We start from the raw sequence: 18,045 nt of genomic DNA, 5'->3' as shown, positions 1-18,045 counted from the left end.
ATTGACAATCTGGCTCTTGCATACCCCACAGGCAGGGGCAGAGCTCTCTCTGATGTAGGCAGGAAGGAAAGCCCCGATGCCTAGAGAGAGGTGACCCGGGGCTCGGCTCATGCCCACATCGGGGATGCTCAGGACCCCTTCTGCTCTGCCGACCCCTCTGCTGGGCCGCCCTGCCAGCTTTGGTCTCTGGTCACCAGACCGAGGGGGCAGAGGGTGGAGCTGCAGGAGTGCGCTTTCCTGGGCAGGGTCGGGCAGTTCCTGAAACTGCGGAGATGTTTGGGTGCAAACATTTCCCTGCATTGTCCGGCTTCAGGAGGCAGCCAAGAGTCTGGGCAGGAGGCCGGGAGGCTGCTGCAGGACTCTCTCCCCTCCGCCCCAGAGAGGACCCCTCCAGGCACACGGGTGGGGCCTGGGAGGTTGGTCCCAGGCCTCGGAGGATGCAGAGGAACTGGCACCAGATAGGATGGGGAGCCCAGCTGGGCAGGAGGGTAGCGAGATAGAGACTTGAACTGGTCTTTGGTTCAAGTCCAGCCGAAGGATGCCATTGGCCTGCTCCAGGGGATGCTGGGAGTTGCGTGTCATTGTCATGCTGGCTGGGCACTCCAGCCGACCCAAGCCTCTATTCTATTAGCAGCAGCCCCTCCAACCCCCCTTCTCAGCTAGGCTTGCCCTTCTTTTGAGGCTTCTGCTCAATGACACCTTTTCTGGGGACAATGGCTCTAGACTTGGGGTCTCCTGGAGGTTGAGGGAAGGACATCCATGCCGATCCCTCATGGGTCTCCAGAGTCTCCTGCTCTCTCTGCCACGGGGCCTCTGAACAAGACACTCCCCGACTTCTGCTTTTCCTCCCTGGAACTCCAGAAGGAAGCTTGTGGTGGGGAGGCTATGTCACCTTGCACTTTGGATGTGTATCCCAGGTGATGTTCCATGGAACATTGTTTGGGGAGAGAAAAAAAAGATTCTGGATCCAAGAAACTAGGGAAACACTGAACTTGACAGGACTTATCAGAGCCTTTAATTATTAACGGGACTTTGTGGGGCACCTGAGTGGCTCAGTCGGTTAAGCATCCAACTCTTGATTTTGGCTCAGGGCGTGATCTCAGGGTCATGGGATCAAGCCCCGAGTCGGGCTCTGTGTTCAGCAGGGAGTCTGCGTGGGATTCTCTCTCTTTCTCCCTCTGCCCCACCTTCACCCCCACTTGTGCTCTCTCTCTCTCTCAAATAAATAGATACATCTTTTAAAAAATTATTAACAGGGACTTGATCCCCTAAGAAGAGGCCCTGGTACAGTGTCTCCCAGGCTTATTTGATACTGATGCCATTTTTCCTAATAGACTCTTTTCCAGGACAAGTGGGACATACTCTGGGCCATGTGTGTTTAGAGGACACCTTATGGACTTGAAACTTCAGGACACCCAGCAGAGATGGTGGCTGTGGGTGAAGATACTTCTCTTTTTATGTCAAGTGGGAAATTATCCTTGTAGTGTTGGATGAAGGTGGCCACAGGAGGTTGGCCAAGCTAGTGCAGAGATCTGGCCACAGGGTTTGTCCTCTCTTCCTTGGCACTGAAGGGAGATGAGCTGGCAGGTGGACAGAACAAGGGGATAAGGATAGGCCTTGCCCATTTCTCTAACTGACTCTGAAAATGTGAGCCACAATTAGGTCAGTTGTGGTCAAGGTTGGGCAAGACCCAGGCAGCAGGGAAAGCTGGGAGGGCTTCCCTCAGAAAGCTGGTGTGAAGTTCTAGAAAGAGCGGTCCCAGCTTCAGGAGAGATCTGAGTGCACGACCAGATTTTGAGATGAGTTAACAAGACTGGTACCACTGCTGGGTTCTCATCCAGCAGATCCCTGCCCTTTCCTCACAGCTGGAGTCCCCGCACCCCACTCTGGGGGACTGGTCTGACTTCAATTAGGGAATTTCTGAAGGAACTGAGTTCAATCAATGCTCAGGTAGTGGGCATTTGATCTGATGTCCCAGTTCTCCCCCCCCCACTTTTTTTTTTAAGATTTATTTATTTATTTATGATAGAGAGAGAAAGAGAGGCAGAGATACAGGAGGAGGGAGAAGCAGGCTCCATGCCGGGAGCCTGACGCAGGACTTGATCCTGGGACTCCAGGATCGTGCCCTGGGCCAAAGGCAGGCACCAAACCGCTGAGCCACCCAGGGATCCCCCTTTTTTCCCCTTTTTTTTAAAAAAAATTATTTATTCATGAAAGACACACACACACACACACACACACACACACACACACACAGGCAGAGACATAGGCAGAGGGAGAAGCAGGCTCCATGCCGGGAGCCTGATGCGGGACTAGATCCCAGGACCCTGGGATCATGCCCTGAGCCAACGGCAAACACTCAACCACTGAGCCACCCAGGTGCCCCTGATGTCACAGTTCTGATAACGGAGGCTCAGCTTTGCTCCTGGGGCCCCTGTTGTCTGTCTGCTGCTGGACGTCCCCAACCCTGCCCGGTTCCCAAGTCCCAGATTCCTGTGGCTACATCCCACTGACCTGCTGGACCCCATCTTCCTGTCGACTCTGGCTCGTCGTCCGCTTTGAGTCTGCCTGGGCCCCAGGCCTGACACGCTGGATGGGCTCCTTGCAGGTGACATTGTCTGAGAGCCTGTTCCACCTCCGAGGGAGTCCAGCTGGTCAGTCCTCCGCTGTCCCAGGCTGTAGCTCTCAACTGTCCCTGAGGCTTGGACGCCAGACAGGAACCATTCTACTCCAGCTTCTGCTCAGGTCTCTTGAAAGTCATCCACTCCATGTTCATTCAATTACCTATTCTTTCCATCAACATTTGTGGAGTTGACCTTGGTCACACCCTAAGTCAGTGGTCCTTAAACTTGAGCATGCATGGGAAAGCCCCTGCAAGGGCTGATTTAGTAGGTCTGGGGTGAAGCCTGCTAATTCGCATTTCTACCCAGTTTCCGGGTGATGTCGATGCTATTAGTCTGGGGACCACACTTTGATGGGTTAGGTCTAAGCTATTATCAGCTACTAATGTGCACATATGGACCAGCTTCTCAGGCCATTGAAACCAGAAGCTTCCTCCCACGGGGAGGTCTGGACAAAGTAAGGCTATGCAAGGCCACGGACCTCAGTGGGGAGAGGTGACATGTGCCAAGAGATAGACAAAGGCCCGGAGCTGGTTGGGAGCACGGAGGACAAATTTGTCCTCTTCCTAGCCTGGGCCAGGCCCCCGGAGGTCAGGGTCTGGGACAGGAGGGAGGCAGGCGGGTGTGGGGAAGGCTGGGGCCACGCGGAGCAGAGGCTGGGATTCGGCGGCGAGCCCAGTGCACCTGACCCTTGGGGCTGGGAACAATTGCTGTGCCGGTGCTGCCTGGCCTGCTGCCCCAGCACATCTCTGTTTTCCTTCCCGGCTCCGATGTCCCGGAGCTCTCCTTGCTCGCTCCCTCTCCGGCAAGCCCATCCTGTCCGCTGGCCCCCAGACAGCACATTCCTTCGTGCTGATTTCTTCTCTGCGGCTGCAGGCGCACGTTCTCACAGTGAGGCGGAAGGGAGGCCGCGGCCTGGGGTGATGCAGAAGGGGGCTCAGGCAGGCCTCCTCTGGGTCTGGCGCTGCGTTGAGGCCAAAGGGCATCGGGGGGAGGAAGGAGCACCCCTCAGGCTGGGGGTTCCCCAGTACCTAGCCATCCCCGAGAACTTAGACTGCTTCCCCCCTCCACCCCCCGGACTCTGCATCTCCTGCTGTTAGGCAGGGCCCAGAGATTGCAGGTTCCCACACTGCTAGGCTCTGAACCCCTGAGCCTGAGCCTCATGCATGGCCGCGCCTGTTGTATCCTCTGCGGAGCATGGCTCTGGGCACGCTCTGCTCCTCGTGAAGGAGGGCTCGATTCCATAGTGGAATGGTCCCTCCTGGAGCAGGACCTCCCCGTGGCAAGTGGCTCAGGCCACCATTCCTGAAAGACCTGTATGGACGTATGGGTCCAGTGTTCTGTCCAGGACAGGCCTGTCTGACCCTACTTTGATCCCACCAGGGTCACCTTGCACTGAGGCAGGCAGGCTGTGCTACACTCCCTTCCCCCTTGACTTGTTAAACCTGCGGCCGGGATATGGTGCTGGCCAGTGTGACCCAATATTGTAGTGGCCTGTACTGTCTCCCCCTTCCTCATACCTGGGGGGGCCCAGCATTCAGAGGAGTGTGCTGCCCTCCCTGACAGCAGAGGAGTTGGGGCTTATATCCTGGTGTCCTTGGAGCCTTCCCTGGGAAGGGGCTTGCCTTGGGGTCAGGTTGAAGGTTCAATCTGGGGTTGGGATTAGAAGTAGGGCTTAATCTGGGATTGGGATTAGGGTCAGAGTGGGCTCCACAGTCAGCCCGTATTTGCGGCTGGAGTTCAGTCTAGTGGTGAAGTTAGGTTTCAATTTGGATTCAGGCTCATTCTGGGGTTGTGGTTGGTTTTAGCCTAGGGTGGGTGTTGGGGTCACACTGGGTTGGGGGTCAAATTTCAGACTAAGTGCCCAGTGTGTATGAGGATGAGACCCTTGTGTTGCTGATTAAGGTGGGTTTGTGTCAAAGGTGATCCCTGTCCCTGACCCCTACCCGCACAACTAGCTGGTCCTTGACCCCTTGAAGGCTCTTAAGCAGCCCAGAGGCCGAATGAGGGCTGGGCTGGGTGAGTGGTGAGGGCACTTCAGCAAATGTGTCTTGATGCCTGTGCTGGACCTGGGGACATGGGATGTACCAGTTAGCCCCTTGGCTCTCTCCGGGCCTCAGTTTTCCTGTCTGAGAAAGACAGGAATTGGGGAGTTGGGGAGTTGGGTTGTTCTGCAGAAGCTTTGAGCTAGCAGCTTGGGCAGGTGTGTCAAGAGGATTGGCGGGGTGGGTGCATGGGCAGTCCAAGTCCTCTGCAGGAGCTCTGGCTGGATAGGCAGGGGGAGGAGGCAGGCAGGACAGACCTTCCTGGGAACCCACTGGATAGTAGCCAAGGAGGCATCTACTGTCTCTTAGTCCCTGATGGTGCCACCTCTGTCACCAAACAGCTCCTTCCCTGGTGCAGAGCCTTCCAGACCACAAGTGTGGCTTTAATGTTAGGGCTCAGGCATGGAGCCGGGCAAGGGGTCCAGATTCTGGCCCTGGACTCCAGATGTCCCCGGCCCCTGGCCAGTACCTGGCACCTGCCCCGCTCTTCAGCAGGGCCCCCAAATGACCACAACAAGGGTTTTGCATGCAGGAGTGCAGGTCAGAAGAACCAGGGGCCACGCTTGGCCATGCTTGGCCTCTGTCCTTCTCTCCCTCTCTCAGCTTAGCCCCCTAATTTGGCCTCCTCCTGTCAAAGCCGCAGACACAAAAGAGAAGCCCCAATTGACGTCAGGCGAAGCGCCCACAGGGCCTCTGTCTCTCCCAGAAATTTGGCTCTGGTGCCCAGTGTCGGATATCTGTGGTTTTTAAAAGGTGAAAACGGCCCACAGCCCTGCTTCTGTGTCTCCACCAAAACCTGGCAAGGCGGGGGGTTTGGACGGAAGGTGGGCTCTGGGGTCCCAGTCCTAGTCTGGAGATGGACTGGACTGCTGAGCCCCCAACTCACTAAGTCTCCCCACAACCCCCCCCACACTTTCTTGCAAGCCCCAGAATCCTGTGCTTTCCCACTGTCCCTTGTACCGCCCCCCACCTGCCACCCCCATCTCTTCTGCCCCTTCTCCTTCCTCCCATCTCTGTCCCGGTCTTCCAGGTCCTTCTCATGCCACTGTTCACTGCCCAGTCCCCCTAGGGCTTCATGGCTTGTGGGTCTCTGGGTGCTCCCTCCCCGATGAGGCTCAATCTTCCTAGTCTCCAGGCAACCCCCCCACCCCCGCCCAGCCCCAAGCGTGGCACACAGTAGGTGCCCAGTGAGCCTTTGCTGGGTCAGGAGGGATGAATTCCTCCTTGAATCTCCATCTTCTCTCATGCTCTGCCCCACTTTGATGTGGACATGTGAACCACTGGTTTCTGGGAACCACTCTGCATCGCAAGCAGTGGCCACTGGGAGGAGCCTGCAGAGCCAGATGTCGGTTGTGTCTTCGGTCAGCATGACCTGGTCCAGCAGAGGACTGTGATGGCCAGGTTCCCTGAGGGTCAGCATACCGTCATCAGGCCCACCCTGCCTCTCCAGGCCGCCCCAGGGGGACCAGAGCCACTCTCTCGTCCTCCTTCTCCGTCTCTGCATGCTATCTCATGGCCACTGCTGGGCCGTACAGACGACTCCCTCCCTAAGCCAGTGTCCCCCACGCCATGGCGAATGTGACCATGACGCTGCCTTACTCAGTGTCCTCCATTTCCTGTCATTTATGGAATGGGATCCAAGCCGCTGACACCAGCTACCCACGCTCATCCTTTCCATATCTCCTGTCCATCAGCTCCTGCCGGCGCCGGTCATATCTCTGAGGCTTTATAGGGCTCCTCCCCGGGGCCTAAGCTAAACTGGGAGCAACCTGCCTTGCTCTCCTGGGCACCCTGCTACAACTTGAGGTCTCCTAAGTGCTTGGTGGTCAGTATCTGAGCAGCCCTGGACTAGCCCTCAGAGACCTGCACCATGAGTGTCTGACCCGGAAAGTCACTGTGGGATGTGGCGGGAGCCTGCCTCATTTGCCCCCATTGCACCAATGAGACCACTGAGGCCTGTACAGCAGAAGGGACAGCTCACCCCAAAGGCTTCTGATTCTTCTTTGCGATTTTCCTTTCATTGACCTATTGCTATCTCTACCAAGGATCACCTTGGTGGGCTTCACAGAGGACTGGACTGTTGGGGAGAACACCTCTTCTAGGAAGCCATCAGGATTTCTCCCTACTCCCCAGCTCTCTGAGCCATGGATGCTGAGGGCTGTCTGGCTGTCTTGACATCAGCTGCCTGGCATGGTACCTGTGAACACCATCATCAGAATCTTACCTCTACCTCTGGTGCCCTCTGACCTTGGGCAAGCCCTTGTCTTTTTTTTAGCTCCAGTTTATCTATTTATAGAACGAATGCATGAAACTTGTTGAATTCTGGGGCCCTGTGGTGGGATGGGGGTTTGTTCAGGGAGGCTGAGGCCAGGGTTTTGGTGGCCTCCTGCTGCCTGCACTGGGTGTGGTTGAAAGGACTCATATGTGGGAGGCAGAAGTCCTGGGTGAGAATCTCCACCGGTTTCTTAGTAACTGTGTGGCCTCAAGCAAATTCCACTCCGGCCCCCAGTTTCCTACAAAACGGGGAAAACTGCCAGGCCTGGCTTCCTTCAGAGGTTATTAAATGAGACTGTGGCTTTGAAGGTGTTTGCTCAGTGGGATGGCACAGCACAGGTGGATGTGCGGCTCGGTGGCCCACAGTGCTCCACACAGGGCCCGGCTGTGGCGCCCCGCCGAGGGAACGTGGCAGGTGTCTGGACGCTGCGTCCCCAGGCGACTTGTACGGGCAGCATTCCCAGCAGCTCATGCTACGTTCCCAGCCGGTCCCACTGGCGGGCCGGCCTCCCCGTGTGTGGGAGGGGTGGGGTGGGGGGGCCCACCTGGCACTGGCCCAGCCTGGCTGGCCTCCCACCCATGTTTTGTTCGCAGTTTGGAATGTCCTGGGACGCGGAGCTCGGCTCCCCGGGGAGACACTGGTGCCATCCCCTTGATCTCATCGCTGGACAGGTTTCTTCTTCATTCCAGCTTGGGACTCGGCAGGCTCCCAGCCCCGGCTGCTGCCAGTCCCCATCCGTCTGTGTCTGTCCCAGCCCTGGCAGCCAGGAGCCATGCAGCTGGGAGCTGGGGGCTTCCCGGGGGGCGGGGGCTCTCCCAGTCCATCCTGCAGTGGGGCCCTGGGCATGCCTCCGAACCCACTCTGCCTTTCCAGCTGTCTCTCTTCACCAACTCCTTTCTTTGGCTGGTGACCCCCTGATACTGAGGTCCTGAAGTCTGTTTGGAATGATGTTCTCAGGACCTAAGGGGCTGGGGAGGGGGCAGAACGTGCCAACTGCCCTGATTTCTGTTCCCCTTAGTGGGACAGACTGTGCCCTGCTAAGTGTGGGGGAGTAGGGGTCAGAGACGTGGAGACGTGTGTGTGTGTGTGTGTGTGTGTCCACACAGGAGGCTTTCTTTAGCTCCCAGTAGTAAGTACCCCTAAGCTTGATTCATGGCAGGGAGAGGTTGCAGGGAAAGGCTGGGGGAGTCGGGGTCTAGTTAAAGAAGGAGCCCATTCTTGCCTGGTCAGCGTGCACCTCTGGGGTGGTGGGACACTGTATCCTGAGTTGATCCCACACACCCAGGTTAGGTCCACCTGGCTGGAAAGTAGGGAGCTATAGCTAGTCCTGTTTTCAGAGATGTGCACAGATATGTGTGTGTGTGTGTGTGTGTGTGCGTGTGCGCATTCATATATGCCGATGAGTTACTCCTGAGCCCGAGAAGTCTCATCCTTACATAGCCAGGGTACACCCCTGGCCTCCCTAGCTTACACCTGGCTGCATTCTGGGGCCAGGAGCACCCTGGTAGTGCAAAGAGAAATCCTCTCTGGGGGGAACAGAGGCCCGAACAGACCCCTGTGGTCTGTCCTCAGCTTGGGTTAACCCCTGCCCTGATGGAGGTCAGCACCTGCCCCAGGCTTGAGTAAACTCTCCTCTTTCCACATCACTGATGAGGAGACAAAAGAAGTCAGTCCCTCTAGCAGGCCCCCCAGCCCCCCAGGCAGCCTGGATGCAGTTATTAATATTCCCCGTGTTTATGACCCCTTGGCCCTGCTGACAGGCTCCTCTCTCTAGCCGTTGGAATTAATTTTGTGAATCAGAAAGAGGTGGCGGGGGGATGCAGCCTGTTGGAATCCAGGACAATGATATCCCCACCCGCCCCCCTGTGGCGGGTCCCACTTGCTAATTCTATAAAACAGTCACGGTGTCCAGCCCAGTCCAGGGCCGCCTGCCTGGCCCGGGCTGCCTCATACCTCTGCTATGCTCTCCCCCCGGGAGGGGGCTGGCCCTGGCCCCGATGATTCAGGCCCCCTGACACCTTGCACTGATGTCACTGGGAACTGAGGCCTCAGGCCCCAGGACTTTCTGGCTTGTCGCCTGAGCCCGCGCCTTGCACGGGGCTTGGCCCCGGCTCGTGCCTCTCGTGACCTTCCCATGGACGAGGAGGCCAGGCCAGACAGCCTCTCCCTCACACTGTCCCCTTTCTGAGAGCTGCCTGAACTGGCGCCGGGACGTCCCCGGCCTCCTCGGGTTTCGAGGACTCGTTCTAAAATTAATATGGGGGAATTCGGGGAATTTGTGAGCAAGTTCCCAGAGAACTGTGGCTGCCCCAGGGGCAAGTGTCCCTGCTTCTTCCCACCCTTCTCTGATTTTTATTTCCCTAATTTCCTAGATGGGCAGATCGCCTTTGGGCGAACGCGCTCCAGGAAGGGCAGGACAGGATACCCTGCACCCTGTATGTTAGGGAAGAGTCTTCTCCTTCCACCCCACCATGGAGAAGTTTTTTGAGAGGAGACTTTTATGCAACATATTCTCTTAAGTCATTTGAAATATGTTTGCAAATATCTTGTGAATTGTCTTTTCACTTTCTTGATAGCATCCTTTGATGCGCAAAAGTCTTTCATTTTTATGATACCCGATGGATGTTTTTTCTTTTTTCCCTTGTGCTTTTGGTGTCACATCTCAGAAACCATTGTCAAATTCAAGGTTACAAAGATTTACCTCTTTGTTTTATTCTAAGAGTTCTACAGTGTTACCTTGATGTTTAGGTCTTTGATCTATTTTGAGTTAATTTTTGTATGTGGTGTGAGGTAGGGGGTTCTAACTTCACTCTATTGCATGTGGATACACAGTTGCCCCAGCACCATTTGTTGAAAAAAACTATTCTTTCCCTAATAAACGTTCTTGGCACCCTTGTCAAAAATCAATGGACCAGGGGCATGTGCGCGGCTCAGCAGATGAGCGTCTGCCTTTGGCTCAGGTCGTGATCTCAAATTCCTGGGATCGAGTCCCGCGTCGGGCTCCCTGCATGGAGCCTGCTTCTCCCTCTGCCTGTGTCTCTACCTCTCTCTGTGTGTCTCTCATGAATAAATAAAAATAAAAAAATAAATCAATGGACCACATATGTAATGGTTTATTTCTCAATTTTATTCCACTGAGTTATATCTCTATATATATATCTGTCTTATGCCAGTGTTACACTGCCTTGATCACTATAGCTTTGTAGTAAGTGTTAAAATCAGGCAGTGTGAGCCTTCTGATTTTGTTCTTCTCTGTCAAGATTATTTTGACTATTTGGGGCCCCCAACTATCATATGAACTATCATATGAATTTAAGATGAGTTTTCCATTTTGTAAGAAATACCATTGCGATTTTGATAGAGATTACACTGAATCTGTTTTTTGGTAGTATATTAAACAATATTCATGAATTAGACAATCCACGAACATGGCCATATTTCCACTTATTTAGATCTTCATTTTTTTTTCCCCATGATGTTGTGTAGTTTTTGGTGTAACAAGATTTGGTGTAACAAAATAAATTTGTTAAATTTATTCTGAAATATTTTGTTCTTTTTGATGCTATTGCAAATGGAATTGCTTTCTTGATTTTGTTTTTGGGTCGAGTCATTTAAAATGGGATTTTGGGGCACCTGAGTGGCTCAGTCAGTTAAGTGTCTGCCTTTGGCTCAGGTCACGATCCCGGGATCCTGGGTTTGAGCCCCATGTCAGGTTCCCTGCTCAGCGGGGAGTCTGCTTCTCCCTCTCCCTCTGCCTACTGCTTCGCCTGCTTGTGCGTGCTCTGTCAAATAAATAAAATATTTAAAAAAAAATAGGATTTAACATAAAGTATCAGTGTAGCATCTTTTATGACCCAACTTGTCAAGACCCTACTTCTGTAAAAAGCGAGATCCACTGTGACCTTGAAAGCTAGGTTAGTTGCTTTCAAGGGTCTGAACTATGACCCTTTCTCTGACCTTGGCCTCTGTTGGAGGCCTGGCCTCAAGGCAGACATTGCATCCTCATCCTAGGTCTCTTTGCCTTCAGTCTCTCTCTCTGCCCAGGCCTCCTCCCTACTGCTGAAATGATATTTTTAAATCTGATTGTGTCATTTCCCTGCTTACAGCCTCCAGTGCCTCCCCATCTTAGCCATGAGAACACTGTGAGCTCTTTGGCCTTCTGCTTAAGACCCTTCATCCTCATTAAAGACTTCCATTGCCAGTTGTGTGCTGACAGCCCTCATGGACATCATCACTGAGATGTCCCAGATGCTGCAAAGCCATTGGATTTTGGAGAAGCTCGGTGATGGCACCAGATCAGCTCTTTCCACCTACAGTGCCTCCTTCCTCCCTGCTATCCAGATGCCTCCTTCTTCCCCTTTCAACCCCCTACATTCTGTTACCAAATCCTATAAATTTTATCTCCTAAGCCCTTCTCATGTCTGTCCCCTCTTCTAAACAGGCTTTATCTAGTCACCAGAGTAATATTCTACACTATAGATGCACCCTGATTAAAATCTTTTAATGACCCGCCCCATGGCCTCCAGGGACTGGTCCTGGATATCTGCTCTGAATTCCCTAAGAGGCCCCCTGCACACACACCCCATCTCTGTGCCCATGACAGCTCTTCATCTGGGCCTGCTTGGCAAACTCCTGCTTCTTTTACCAGTCTTGCCTCCAGAGCTACCTCCTTCCCACAGCATCCCCCCCTCCCAGGTAGAATGGTCCCCTCCTTCCAACTGTCAACCATGGAACCCAGGAGGCTCCATCTGCCTCACTTCCTTGGCCAGGACCATGCTTGTTTTTTTTCCGTGCCACAGAGCCTGACACAGGTTTGGATACAGTGGCCATTGGCGAATGTTTGCTGAACACTGAGAGGGTGGTTGGGATGGTTGGGGAGGAATGTAGCCACGAAATGCTCTGGCACAGCTGGTTTGGTACCCCACAGTCATGTCATGCTTGAGTGTTGTGGTGATCTGGGGAGTGGCTGGCGGGTCTGTGGGGAGGGCCTGAGGATGGATGGCTAATGTGGCTCTAGCTAGGCCTGGGCCCTGAGAGAGGCTTTGCATATGTGTCTCCAACCCTCCGCAGCCCTCCCCTTCAGGGCTCACCTGTCAGTTACCCCTTGCCCCTGCAGCTGGGTTCGGCTCACCGCTACTTCCTCTCCTCGTCCTCACCCCTACATCTACTCTGACTTGACTGCTGCCCACTATTCCAGTGAGACCAGGGACCTCCTTATTCATCAAAGTGCAACATCCCTCCTTCTCCTCCTGGCTTCTCTCACCGCCCCCCTCCTCAGTGTCTCCCCAGGACCATACCCAGCTCTCCACAGCCCCAGCTCACAGCCTCTGCATCCTGCATGCTTCCTCATGGCTCCGCTGGGATATTCTCACTCTGATTCTCCATAGCCGTGTGCAGCAGTCTTCCCCACTTGACTGGACACTTCTCAAGGGCAGGGACTGAGAGGGCTTTCCTCACATTCCACGCTGGCCCAGGAAGAGCTCAATAAATGGTTGAAAGTGGAATTCTTTGTGAAATGGCTTACTCCCTGCTTTCCTCTCACTCAGAGATGAGTTATCATTTGCGGGACATAAGCATAGCCTCCTAAGGAGGGAATACAGATTGGACTTTTGGGGATGTTTGTATTATCACTAGGGAAGGTCCTAGGACCTTCTGGGGGTGGGGAGTGGATACGAGGGGACCCCCTGTTATTGGATCCATAATGCTTGCTGTCCAGATGAGGACACCCAGTGTCCCATGCCTCTCTCCTGTTCTGGGGTTCCCTCTCTTGCCTGGAGTCCCCATCTCTAGCCTCCTCAGCCCCCAGCACATGAGCCTGGTGCACAGCCTGGCTCAGTGCCTCCAAACACGAGGAGCAGCCCTGTGTCCCTGGAGGCAGTGTGGCTGGGAGGAAGCCACCCGCCTAGGTCTGAGCTCCGAGCTCACCGCATGGGTTCCTGTCTCCGCCCCACTGGACCTCCCGCCAGTGCCTAATCACTTCCATCTGCCCCACTGACTCACAGGGCTCCAGCTGTCAAGGTTTAAAAAATTTCCAATTTCCTCCCCACCCAGCCTTTCCAGGCTATTTCCCCAGCTTAGGCCCCCTGGTGTCACCCCCTTATACCCAGCCAGCTGCTCCTTCTCATCTTGGCCACACGGAATAGGGGAGTGGGTGGAGGAAAGGGGCTTCTGTAAGGGGCAAGAGCCCTCTTCCCCTAGGGGAGGCTTTGACAGCAGCAGAGAACAGAAGAGCGGGAAAACCAGGGTCAAAGGAGCCACTGGGACAGCATGTCCATTTTACAGATGGGGAAACTAAGGCCCCAGAGCCGGTAGCAGAGCAGGGTATAGGCCTGGGGACCCTGGTCTAGGGCTCTCCTCTGCTGCTTCCTCCGTCTGCTCTCTCTTCCTTCCATCTGTTGCTCTTCCTTTGGACCATGGGAAAGACAGCTTCGGCCTAGCCTGCCCTTCCCCAGGACCAGGGCCACTTGGTGGCCAGGAGGAGTCTCTTCATGCTCCCCATGCCCTGGTCTCTCCTCAGCTCGGTTGCTCCTCGCCTGTCCCTCAGGAGATCTCCTGAAGAAGCGTTTGTACCTAAACAGTATTTCCAGGGCCACTTGCATTCCTGGGGATCGGGTAGTCAGAAGCAAGCAGAAAGAATGGGTCTAGCTATGATGCCCTGTGACCCACAGCCACCCTGGGTTTCTGTCGCTTGGGGCCTGGGAGCCTGTCTCACCCTGGATCTTGGACAGAGTCTGAGGATGATTGCATGAACCACCCTGTCCCTCATCCCTCTTACAGCACATCCTTCATGGATGAACTGTGTGTGTTTGGGGGTGGGGGGTGGGCAGAGATCAGAAGTTTCCTCAGCCTTCAGAGGCAGATGGGCCAGGCCACAAGGGAGTGAGTAGCTCCTAGAGGCCCCCCTCTTTCTTCTCTTGCTTCTCAGGGAGAATGCCAATGCCAGGGACCCTCTCCCGGGCAGTCCCTCCCCTCCTTATTCACCTCTGTCTATTCCTTGTGACTTCTGAGATGCAGTCCTACCCCCTTGTCATCACTCGCCAGGCCAAGGGGGGCGGTGCCCATCCATTTCTGCAGCCCCGCCTTGTCCTTCTTCCTGCCACACACCTGCCTCTGGTTGGCCCCTCCACTTCCCAATGCCGGGCATCTTTATCTGGCCTCTTTCTCCTTCAAACTCAGCTTGAGGGTCATGCTTCCTCCTCCAGGCAGACAGACTTCCATGGGCTGCCGGAGCGAGCTGACGACTGTCCCGCAGGCTAGCTCACTCCTGGAGCTAATGCACAGTTGCTTGGGTCTCCATGTGTGCAGCGTCCCTGGCTCTCAGCCCATGTCCCTCTCTTCCAGAACAACTCCAGGGACAGGTCCCGGTGACTCTGCACCACAGCACCAGAGTCTAAATAAATAGGGCCTGGGGCCCGAATCCTAGCTGGCCTGGGTTGACCAGGCTTTTGTGGAGATGTCCTCAGGGAGGCCCAGGCCTTGGGCCACTCTGGCCTGGACTTCACTCACACCTTGGATGGAGAGGAACATGGTGGGCTGATCAAGCCAGGCAGGCAGGAGGCCAGGGGTGCATCCCAGGTTGGGTGTCCCCATGGGAGCTGTGTGACAGAGCCGGACAGGAGGAAGGATAATGGGGAGGAGGGGTGAGTGGGCCTGGGGTCCTTGTGGACGCATCCCCTTGAACCCCTCCTGGGAGCCCTGCTGCACTCACTGAGCCCCCTCCCCCCTCCCTGTCTCCCCCACTTTTATTAAGCTCCATCCTAAGTGCACCCCACCCCTGCTTGCTGGCTCCACGAGGCATGCTCAGCACAGCTCAGCTGGGCTGCTCCAGGTCTTGATGCTGTGGCCTCTTCCCAGGATTTGGCCTGGAGCCAGGCATTTTCTGGGGAGACCTCCGGCTGGCTCCCCCTCTATGGCATGCTGGGAATGCGGCCCTTGCACAGGCCGGCCCCCTCCGCCTTGGAAGAGGAGCTCAGTCTGGTGGACTTTTAAGGACTGAACAGTAAGCTCCATCCCTGGTCTGGCCAAGCTGTCCTCCGGATCTGGCACAGTCTCTGAGGGGCTTGGCTGGGTGCCCCGGTGGGGAGAGGTCTTGGTACTTACATCGGGAATGAAGTGGAGCTGGAAGCAAGCTGGGTCTAGCTGGGCTTCTGTCCCTTCTTTGTCCGCACTCGGGTGGTGCTGAGGGCTGAGCAGGGGCTCTGGGCCGCTGGTTCCGACTGTTCCCCCTGAGGTGAGCACCCCCGAGGTGCTTCTCAGAGGGGCCTAGAGATGATGAATGTAGCGGTGCCTTTGGGTACAGCCATCGTGTCATGGTGCCAGGCCCTTACCTGATTCGGCCCGTGTTGTTCTCCAATTACTCTGTGTTTTATTACTGCTCCTGTTCTAGAGATGAGAAAAGTCAGGCTCAGAGAGATTAGGGGTCTTGTTCGAGGTCTTGCTGATTGATGGTACAGCCAGGATTTAGACCAGTCTTGGGCTCCCAGTCTTGGGGGCTAGAAGATGAGGCAGAGGTAAGAGGAACATCTCCCCCTCCCATGATCTCTCCCATTTCACTGCAGTTTGGGGCGATTCCACAGACCCTTGGGCTGACAGGTGGCTCTTTGTGCACCTGTGCACACGGCTCCTGAGCTAACAGACTTGTGTCACCTACGTCCAGAGGCTCTGGCCGGTGTGACTGTGACACTTGGGGCCCTTGTGCCCAAACCTTGGCCCTCCCATCCCTGAGTTGCCCTGTCTTTCTCCAAGGGCTGGAGATGGCCTCCCTAGCCCCCATCCCTTCCTGGGTTTGTCATGCATCCCTGGCTCCCAGGTATGGCTTTCAGACTTCCAGACCCTCCACTGCCCAGTTCTGCCCCATGGCACTGTGGGTTCTGGCTTCCTCATCCATCCTGAGGCTCCAGAAGGGCATGGCCACTTCTGGGTCAGCCTGGGTCCCTCGTGTTGCCCTTTCCAGAGAAGCCTTGGCCAGTGCTCCACCAGAGCCTGGGGAGAGAACATACCTGTGAGGAAGCCCTGGGGACTGTTTACACCTATCCCTGGCAGAGATTCTTCTGTGGACCAGGTGAGCCCATGAGTGGGTGAGGGATCTGCCAGGATTCTTTGTTTCCTTTCCTTGGGCCTGCAGCCACATGGTCCCGGATCCCAGCTCTGGTCTGAGATGATGGTCTGAGGGGAGCAGGGCCCTGTTCTAGGACACTGGTCTCAAAGTGCATGTGGACAAGTGTGTGTGTATGTGTGTGTGTGTGTGTGTGTGTGCGTGCAATGCCCTGTGTGTGACTCTGACCTAACTTGAGAGGCTTGCTTTTAGGCAGACATCATCTTATTCTGAAATGATGGTCTGAGCGTGGAGGCATGGCCCTGCAGGGAGGCAGGTAGGGGACCTGGAGTGGGTATAGGGAGAGAGAGAGAGAGAGAGAGGAAGCAGCTGAGGTTCTCTGCTTCTTGACTCTATAGAAACAGGCTTCACGCTCTCAGCCAAGTCTGGGATCTGAGTGGTGGAGATGGAGTGGGCTAGGCTACCATAGGGAAGGAAGAAGGGACATGGGGGCAGGAAGGGGCTTGTGGAGGAAAATAGGGCCAGGGTGCTGAGCAGCCTCAGATGAGGAGCCTCGCTTGCCCCAGACTCCTGGCCCTTCTTCCCTCCCTGGACACGGAGCAGGTGGCAGCCTTCCTCAAATGTCCCCCCCACTCACTGTCTGGGTCCCAGACGTGGCCTCAGTTTATGGGGCGATGTTCCCTCCCTGGCCAGCTTGGCGGCCACTTCAGACATGCTCGTGCCTGGATGCCCCCTGCCTCGCTGAGGACGGAGAGCACAGTCTGCCTCCCCCTGCCCTAGCCGCCCCCGCCCTGCTAATCCCGAGCGACCGGCAAGGCCAAGAATGTCTTGCATACTCTGGCGGGCGGGCTAGCCACGAAGCCTGCTGGAGGCGCATGAATCACGGCCCCCGCCTGCCAAGTACTCACTTGGGACGTGTTTGAGGCTGGCCGTGCCCAGAGTTGATGGGGAGAAGGGAGGGATGGGGACCTGGCAGCTGGGATGGGCAGACAGAGCAATTTTGAGGGGAGAGATGTCTGCTGGACTCATCCCTGGTGGCAACACAAGAAATTATGTTATAGAATTTTAGAAGCCTGGAATCAGAGTATTGACTTCTCGGAATTCCACAGTCTGAAATGCAAGATTCACGGAATGTCACATGGCACCCCTCGGACAGCTGCTGCCAGGGTCCCGTGGTGCAGGTGGGGAAGGGGGGAGGGTCTGAGAGGAGAGTTCCGCTCCAGGGCACGCAGGTCGTCAGGGTTAGAGCTGGGTGCCCAGCTGTCCTGTCCTCTTCAGTCCCTCACACTCGGGCCCTGTGCCACACAGTCAGCAGTGTCTGAGACGGTGCCCCCCAACATATCCACATACTCCTGGATGGTGGAGAGGGGTGGGAGCATTGGGGGTGTCAGTGGTAGAGGCCCTCTTGCGCTCCCCCACTTACTCCAAACACCTAAGCCACCCCATGGAGACTCCCGCCTCCCTCTCTGCAAAATCCTCCTGCCCTGCTGGCCTGCCCCTCCCTTTGGTACCCAACACAGAGGGGGCCTGCGTGATGCTGGAGTCCGGTCCTGCCATCTGTACCTGCTCACTCACTTATCCAAACACTGTCCACTGAGTGATGAATGTCCTCTGGGCACAGAGACCTCACCCCAGCGACCCCCCTGCTCTCCTGGGTCTGCAAACCCTTCTCAGCCTCAGCACGGCCCCACCCTCAAATTGCTCTCATCCTAAGATGAGACAAGTCACTCTTGGTGCTTCATCGGCCCACCATCGCTGCCCCTGGCGGCTTTCCCCCACTTCCTCACTGCCCATTCTCTCTGGAACCCTCTCCGGTTTGGCTCGTGAACCCAGGCCTCCACGGACAGAGGGATGGATGCTGGAGCTTCTGTGGCTGAGTACCACTGCTCCTCCCCGTGCCTACCTCCCCCCACCTCCCAGGCTGCCTGGACAACCCCACCTGCCATGAAGCCCCTGCACATCCTGGCCTCTTCCTGCCACTCCCAGCGCCTCCCTCTGAGCTCATCCTCATGCCGGTGGTCTGCCCAGGGCCCTCTCTCTCACCGTCCT

At 55.8% G+C, this 18,045-nt stretch overlaps 1 long non-coding RNA gene across 3 annotated transcripts; it reads right to left on the bottom strand.

The window, feature by feature from the left end:
• Positions 1-10,057: 10,057 nt before the first annotated feature.
• Positions 10,058-17,032, bottom strand: LOC112646142 (uncharacterized). Of its 3 annotated transcripts, none has more exons than XR_004816936.2 (5): positions 16,905-17,032; positions 15,941-16,321; positions 15,042-15,323; positions 13,923-14,536; positions 10,058-10,723 (listed from the first exon to the last, which is right to left on the bottom strand). It is a non-coding gene; the product is annotated as an uncharacterized LOC112646142 (long non-coding RNA). The 3 variants fall into 3 exon arrangements; XR_003127495.3 differs by lacking the exon at positions 10,058-10,723 and adding an exon at positions 10,989-13,542; XR_003127494.3 differs by lacking the exon at positions 10,058-10,723 and having other exon boundaries at positions 10,989-14,536.
• Positions 17,033-18,045: the final 1,013 nt, after the last annotated feature.

This window comes from Canis lupus, chromosome 6, assembly GCF_003254725.2.
Source record: "Canis lupus dingo isolate Sandy chromosome 6, ASM325472v2, whole genome shotgun sequence".
In the NCBI taxonomy this organism is placed as follows: domain Eukaryota; kingdom Metazoa; phylum Chordata; class Mammalia; order Carnivora; family Canidae; genus Canis; species Canis lupus.
Note: the sequence above shows the minus strand (reverse complement) of the source record. Positions and strands in the feature narration are given on the sequence as shown.